We start from the raw sequence: 8,933 nt of genomic DNA on the forward strand, positions 1-8,933 counted from the left end.
CAATTCGGGGTCTCTTCTGATTCCATACAAATTTTAGGATTATTTGCTCCAGCTCTTTGAAAAATACAAACAACCTTCATCTCCAGTTGAATCACCAAGAACAGCATGAGATTAAGTCTGGGCTTCAGGAAAGTTCAGGGACCAAGTTTTCAATGAGATATTCATGTCCCTCTAGTCAAGTCAGTTATGCCAAGTAGAAGTCATCAGGCATTTAACTCATTTTAGGAAAATGACTCTTGGGGTCATCAGGAGAGTTTGGGACTTTTAAAAATACAACAAAAATTCCACTGGTCTTATCCTAGCCAAGTGTCAAAGCCCTGTATAACCAGAAACAAGACTTTCCTGTTCAGTAGCAAAATAACACTTTCCTTTTTTTATTATTATTATTTGCAGTTAGCCAGCATATAGTACAACATAAGTTTTTGTTGTAGTGTTCAATGCTTCATTAGTTGTGTAAAACTCTTTCTTACACAGTCCACCCTCTGACCCTTGCTCAAGACTAAATCACACATAATCACTCCTTCTCGTGTATATTTTGCACCACTCACAGAACAAGAAAAAAATAGATCAAGTGCAAAGTGCTAATCTCATCTATCATCAAATAAGCAATGGGTTTTGTTTAAAGAAGGATTTCAGCTAACCAAATATTCCACCACAAACTTAATCACAAACAAGCACAGTGCCAAAGTTGGATAACAACTTTATTTCCTCCCAATACTGAAATTAAAATTTTATAAAAAGAACCAACATATTGATTCAGTGTAACACTTAATGGTTAACCAATTCTAGTTCATCCCCTAACCAACCACATTTCATTGTATGGACATCATGGGAGATGTTACTTCAATTTCCTAATACGTTTGACCATCAATATCAGTATTATAGAATTTGTTGTAATCAAATTAACACTACCAGTTAAACCAGTAATAAACAAAATAACAGTTACATTATTATGGATTGAATGGCTCCCTTTCTAGCAGTTAATTCTTGCTACTGAGTTTTCACTTGACCCTTTAATTCATATAACCCTGAGTTTCCCATATCCAGTCATCCAAGTCCCCTGTTGCAGACTTCATTGCCAGTCCATTGACTATTGCCCAAACCTAAGAAAAGCCATTCTATAGCATTATAGTTATAATCCAGCTCTTCTGTTACCATAAGAAATACCACTCTTAACACACTGAGTGGATTTATCCTTTCCTCTTCAATTAATAGGCCTTTATGCAGCTACTTTCCAGACTGAGTGATGGTTCTTCACACTGAAGTTACCATTTATACACCAAACTCTTTATTAGGCATTTCCAAAACTTGTTCAGAGGGAAGCACCCATTCAACTGTGAGAGTAGAAAAGAACTCAGGAGGGTCTAATGTGGGGCTCAAAGGCAAGGCAGACATTTGTTCATGTGTGCAATGGGTTCCCTCTTTCACAAATTCTGTACTTACATTTATATTTAATAAAGAAACATTCTGCTCATTTTCCTCCTTACTAGAATGATTATCTGATATAACCTAGGACTTATGGGTATTTCAATCTCAAAATAATGTTATATCCTTCGGTAAAAAAAGGAGTTTCAAATAAAGTCCAATAACAAGCTAGCAATCATCTTGTAAACTGGGTGCACTCTTTTTGGCTTTTGAGGTAACTTCCCAGTTTAAAAGCCCACTAAAGCACCTCTAGGTGGCAAATCCAGCATCCATTACAGAAGTCAATACTCAGTAAACAGAAATTTTTATCATGATTCTCTTTTTAGGAACAGAGAAGCATCACCCAGAAGAAAACCCACACTTTTTCTCTTGTCCCATTGGCCAACATTATGTCACATTCCTATCCTTAAATTGGTCCCTGAAAAGAGGAGAGCATTATCATAATTGCTTTAGACTACTCTAAAGTGGAGTCACACTTTCCCCTAAACACCTGGCCACCTAATACCTAAAGAAATGGTTTCCTTAGAAACAAAGAAGCTGGGAAATGATCACTCTGTGGGCAACAGTGTCTGCCACACCTATTGTGCCTCCACTGACTGCTCTCCCTACATCTGCAATCAATCTCTCTCTCTGCCCTTCTCCCACACATCCCCCTTAGCTCTATCCCACTGGAATTTCAACATGATCAAGTTTCTTCCATACCAAAAAGTATTCACCCTCAAGCTGATGTCCCACTTAGTGACTAATTTCATTCTTATAAAAACTCTATGAGGGCTTGGAGTCAAGATGGCGGAGAAGTAGCAGGCTGAGACGACATCAGCTAGCAAGAGATCAGCTAGATAGCTTATCTAACCATTGTAAACACCTACAAATCCAACGGGAAATCGAAGAGAAGAAGAGCAACAATTCTAGAAACAGAAAATCAACCACTTTCTGAAAGGTAGGAACTGCGGAGAAGTGAATCCAAAGCAACGGAAGGACAGACCACGGGGGGAGGGGCCAGCTCCCGCCAAGCGGCAGAGCAATGGAGCACAAAATTGAGACTTTTAAAAGTCTGCTCCATGGAGGGACATCACACCAGAGGCTAAACCAGGGGGAAGCCCAGGCGAGGTCAGCATAACCCCAGGTCCTGCAGGGTCACAGAATGACCGGGGGTGTCTGAGTGCCGCAGAGCTCACAGGTATTAGAGCGGGGAAGCCGGCTACAGCGACAAAGCCGAGGAGTGAGCTCTCATCCCGGGGTTACCTTGAGCCGGTCGCAGGCTGGGTGGGACCGTGGCCGGAGGCCACGGAGATGGAAGCGCCCGGGTGCTTCTCTCCAAGTGCCAGCAAATGACTGCTTTTCTACCAGCGCGACCGCAGGCCAGGGAGTCGGGGCGGTTGGGCGCTTTTCTCTGAGGCCACACTGAGGAGCAGAACCCCAAGCTCTCGGAACCTCCGGACTGAGAGATTGGGAGGCCGCCATCTTCATTCCCATCCTCCCAACTCTACGGAAAGCTCTCAGGGAACAAAAGCTCCTGAAAGCAAACCCGAGCGGATTACTTAGCCTGGCCCCTGGCAAGGGCGGTGCAATTCCGCCTGCGGCAAAGGCACTTGAGAATCACTACAACAGGCCCCTCCACCAGAAGATCACCAAGAAACCCAGCCAGGACCAACTTTGCTCAAAAAGAACAGCAGAATTCTAGAGGAGGAGAAAGCAAATCTTATCTGGACAAAATGACAAGGTGGAAAAACTCACCACAAAAAAAAGAACAAGAGACAGTACCAAAGGCTGGGGACATAATCAATATGGACATTGGTAATATGACAGATCTAGAGTTCAGAATGATGATTCTCAAGGTTCTGGCCGGGCTCGAAAAAGGCATAGAAGATGTTAGAGAAACCCTCTCCGGAGAGATAAAAGCCCTTTCTGGAGAAATAAAAGAACTAAAATCTAACCAAATTGAAATCAAAAAAGCTATTAATGAGATGCAATCAAAAATGGAAGCTCTCACTGCTAGGATAAATGAGGCAGAAGAAAGAATTAGTGACATAGAAGACCAAATGACAGAGAATAAAGAAGCTGAGCAAAAGAAAGACAAACAAATACTGGACCATGAGGAGAGAATTCGAGAGATAAGCAACACCATAAGACGACACAACATTAGAATAATTGGGATTCCAGAAGAAGAAGAAAGAGAGAGGGGAGCAGAAGGTATATTGGAGACAATTATTGGAGAGAATTTCCCTAATATGGCAAAGGGAACAAACATCAAAATCCAGGAGATGCTAAGAACGCCCCTCAAAATCAAGAAAAATAGGTCCACACCTCGTCACCTGATAGTAAAATTTACAAGTCTTAGCGACAAAGAGAAAATCCTGAAAGCAGCCCGGGAAAAGAAGTCTGTTACATACAAGGGTAAAAACATTAGATTGGCAGTGGACCTATCCACAGAGACCTGGCAGGCCAGAAAGAACTGGCATGATATATTCAGAGCACTAAACGAGAAAAACATACAGCCAAGGATACTATATCCCGCTAGGCTATCATTGAAAATAGAAGGAGAGATCAAGAGCTTCCAGGAGAAACAAAAGCTGAAAGAATTTGCAAACACCAAACCAGCTCTACAGGAAATATTGAAAGGGGTCCTCTAAGCAAAGAGAGACCCTAAAAGTAGTAGATCAGAAAGAAACAGAGACAATATACAGGAACAGTCACCTTACAGGCAATACAATGGCACTAAATTTATATCTCTCAATAGTTACCCTAAATGTTAATGGGCTAAATGCCCCAATCAAAAGACACAGGGTATCAGAATGGATAAAAAAAAAAAAAACCATCAATATGCTGCCTACAAGAAACTCATTTTAGACACGAAGACACCTCCAGATTTAAAGTGAGGGGATGGAAAACAATGTATCATGCTAATGGACATCAGAAGAAAGCTGGGGGTGGCAATCCCTATATCAGATCAATTAGATTTTAAGCCAAAGACTATAATAAGAGATGAGGAAGGACACTATATCATACTCAAAGGGTCTGTCCAACAAGAAGACCTAACAATCTTAAATATCTATGCCCCTAACATGGGAGCAGCCAACTATATAAACCAATTAATAACAAAATCAAAGAAATACATCGACAGTAATACAATAATAGTAGGGGACTTTAACACTCCCCTCACTGAAATGGACAGATCATCTAAGCAAAAGATCAACAAGGAAATAAAGGCCTTAAATGACACACTCGACCAGATGGACATCATAGATCTATTCAGGACATTCCATCCCAAAGCAACATAATATACATTCTTCTCTAGTGCACATGGAACATTCTCCAGAATAGACCACATCCTGGGTCATAAATCAGGTCTCAACCAGTATCAAAAGATTGGGATCATTCCCTGCATATTTACAGACCACAATGCTCTGAAGCTAGAACTCAATCACAAGAGGAAATTTGGAAAGAACCCAAATACATGGAGACTAAACAGCATCCTTCTAAAAAATGAATGGATCAACCAGGAAATTAAAGAAGAATTGAAAAAATTCATGGAAACAAATGATAATGAAAACACAACAGTTCAAAATCTGTGGGACACAACAAAGGCAGTCCTGAGAGGAAAATATATAGCAGTACAAGCCTTTCTCAAGAAACAAGAAAGGTCTCAAATACACAACCTAACCCTACACCTAAAGGAGCTGGAGAAAGAACAACAAAGAAAGCCTAAACCCAGCAGGAGAAGAGAAATCATAAAGATCAGAGCACAAATCAATGAAATAGAAACTAAAAAAACAATAGAACAAATCAACGAAACGAGGAGCTGGTTCTTTGAAAGAATTAATAAGATTGACAAACCCCTGGCCAGACTTATCAAAAAGAAAAGAGAAAGGACGCAAATAAATAAAATCATGAATGAAAGAGGAGAGATACAACCAACACCAAAGAAATACAAACAATTATAAAAACATACTACGAGCAACTCAACGCCAACAAATTTGACAACCTGGAAGAAATGGATGCATTTCTAGAGACATATAAACTACCACGACTGAACCAGGAAGAAACAGAAAATCTGAACAGACCCATAACCAGTAAGGAGATTGAAACAGTCATCAAAAATCTCCAAACAAACAAAAGTCCAGGACCAAATGGCTTCCCAGGGGAATTCTACCAAACATTTAAAGAAGAACTAATTCCTATTCTCCTGAAACAGTTCCAAAAAATAGAAATGGAAGGAAAACTTCCAAACTCGTTTTATGAGGCCAGCATCACCTTGATCCCCAAACCAGTCAAGGATCCCATCAAAAAGGAGAATTACAGACCAATATCCTTGATGAACACAGATGTGAAAATTCTCACCAAAATACTGACCAATAGGATCCAACAGTACATTAAAAGGATTATTCACCATGACCAAGTGGGATTTATTCCAGGGCTGCAAGGTTGGTTCAACATCCACAAATCCATCAATGTGATACAATACATTGATAAAAGAAAGAGTAAGAACCATATGATACTCTCAACAGATGCCGAAAAAGCATTTGACAAAGTGCAGCATCCCTTCCTGATTAAAACTCTTCAAAGTGTAAGGATAGAAGGCACATACCTCAATATTATCAAAGCCATCTATGAAAAACCCACCGCAAATATCATTCTCAATGGAGAAAAACTGAAAGCTTTTCCGCTAAGGTCAGGAACACGGCAAGGATGTCCATTATCACCACTGCTGTTCAACATAGTACTAGAAGTCCTAGCCTCAGCAATCAGACAACATAAAGAAATTAAAGGCATCCAAATTGGCAAAGAAGAAGTCAAACTATCACTCTTTGCAGATGATATGATACTATATGTGGAAAACCCAAAAGGCTCCACTCCAAGACTGCTAGAACTTATACAGGAATTCAGTAAAGTGTCAGGATATAAAGTCAATGCACAGAAATCAGTCGCATTTATTTACACTAACAACAAGACAGAAGAAAGAGAAATTGAGGAGTCATTCCCATTTACAATTGCACCCAAAACCATAAGATACCTAGGAATAAATCTAACCAAAGAGGCAAAGAATCTATACTCAGAAAACTATAAGGAACTCATGAAAGAAATTGAGGAAGACACAAAGAAATGGAAAAATATTCCATGCTCATGGATTGGAAGAACAAATATTGTGAAAATGTCTATGCTACCCAAAGCAATCCACACATTTAATGCAATCCCTATCAAAATCCCATCCATTTTTTTTCAAAGAAATAGAACAAATAATCCTAAAATTTATATGGAACCAGAAAAGACCTCGAATAGCCAAAGGAATATTGAAAAAGAAAGCCAAAGTCAGTGGCATCACAATTCCAGAATTCAAGCTCTATTACAAAGCTGTCATCATCAAGACAGTATGGTTCTGGCACAAAAACAGACACATAGATCAATGGAACAGAATAGAGAGCCCAGAAATAGACCCTCAACTCTATGGTCAACTAATCTTCGACAAAGCAGGAAGGAATGTCCAATGGAAAAAAGACAGCCTCTTCAACAAATGGTGCTGGGAAAATTGGACAGCCACATGCAGAAAAATGAAATTGGACTATTTCCTTATACCACACATGAAAATAGACTCAAAATGGATGAAGGACCTCAATGTGAGAAAGGAATCCATCAAAATCCTTGAGGAGAACGCAGGCAGCAACCTCTTTGACCTCAACCACAGCAACTTCTTCCTAGGAACATCGCCAAAGACAAAAGAAGCAAGGGCAAAAATGAACTATTGGGATTTCATCAAGATCAAAAGCTTTTGCACAGTAAAGGAAACAGTTAACAAAACCAAAAGACAACTGACAGAATGGGAGAAGATATTTGCAAACGACATATCAGATAAAGGGCTAACATCCAAAATCTATAAGAGCTTATCAAACTCAACACCCAAAGAACAAACAATCCAATCAAGAAATGGGCAGAGGACATGAACAGACATTTCTGCAAAGAAGACATCCAGATGGCCAACAGACACAAGAAAAAATGCTCCACATCACTCGGCATCAGGGAAATACAAATCAAAACCACAATGAGATACCACCTCACACCAGTCAAAATGGCTAAAATTAACAAGTCAAGAAATGACAGATGCTGGCGAGGATACGGAGAGAGGGGAACCCTCCTACACTGTTGGTGGGAATGCAAGCTGGTGCAACCACTCTGGAAAACAGTGTGGAGGTTCCTCAAAAAACTGAAAATAGAGCTACCCTATGACCCAGCAATTGCACTACTGGGTATCTATCCTAAAGATACAAACGTGGTGCTCTGAAGGGGCACGTGCACCCAAATGTTTATAGCAGCAATGTCCACAATAGCCAAACTATGGAAAGAACCTAGATGTCCATCAACAGATGAATGGACAAAGAAGCGGTGGTATATATACACAATGGAATACTATGCAGCCATCAAAAGAAATGAAATCTTGCCATTTGTGACCACGTGGATGGAACTAGAGGGTATTATGCTTAGCAAAATAAGTCAATCGGAGAAAGACAACTATCATATGATCTCTTTGATATGAGGAAGTGGAGATGCAGTGTAGGGGGCTTGGGGGCAGGTAGGAAAAGAAAAAATGAAAGAAGATGGGATTGGGAGGGAGACAAACCATAAAAGACTCAATCTCAAAAAACAGACTAAGGGTTGCTGGGGGGAGAGGGAACGGGAGAGGGTGGTGGGGATATGGACATTGGGGAGGGTATGTGCTATGATGAGTGCTGTGAAATGTGTAAACCTGGCCAGTCACAGACCGGTACCCCTGGGGATAAAAATACATTATATGTTTATTAAAAATAAAAAAAAACTCTATGAGATAGTTCTGTCCCTATTTTGCAGGAAAGGAAACTGAGACATGGGGAAGGTGAGTAACTTAGATGAGATCACACAGTTTAGCCAAGATTCAAAAAATACTACCCAACGGTATCACAGTAGTAGAAAATGCAAAAACTTCTCTCAAATTTTTCAGGAAAATTCTTTCCAAAAAAATGCAACAACACAATACTTTGAGATTTTATATGCAGTCTTTCAGTATTCTTCCCAATAACACCAATGTTTTTTAATTTTATTTCTTTTTCAGCGTTCCAAGATTCATTGTTTATGCACCACACCCAGTGCTCCATGCAATACGTGCCCTCTTTAATATCCACCATCAGGCTCACCTAACACCCCACCAAAACCTACAGTTTGTTTCTCAGAGTCCACAGTCTCTCATGCTTCATCTCCCTCCCTGATGCCCCCAATTCACTTTTCATTTCCTTCTCCTAAGGACATCTGTTATTCATCATGTTCCACAAGTAAGTGAAACTGTATGATAATTGACTCTCTCTGTTTGACTTATTTCACAGAGCATAATCTCCTCCAGACCCTTCCATGTTGATACAAAAGTTGGGTATTCATCCTGTCTGATGGATGTATAATATTCCATTGTATATATGGACCATATCTTCTTTACCCATTAAACTATTGAAGGGTATCTTGGCTCTTTCCACAGTTTGGTGATCATG

The sequence above is a fragment of the Martes martes genome (genome assembly GCF_963455335.1).
Source record: "Martes martes genome assembly, chromosome: 10".
Classification (NCBI taxonomy): Eukaryota; Metazoa; Chordata; class Mammalia; order Carnivora; family Mustelidae; genus Martes; species Martes martes.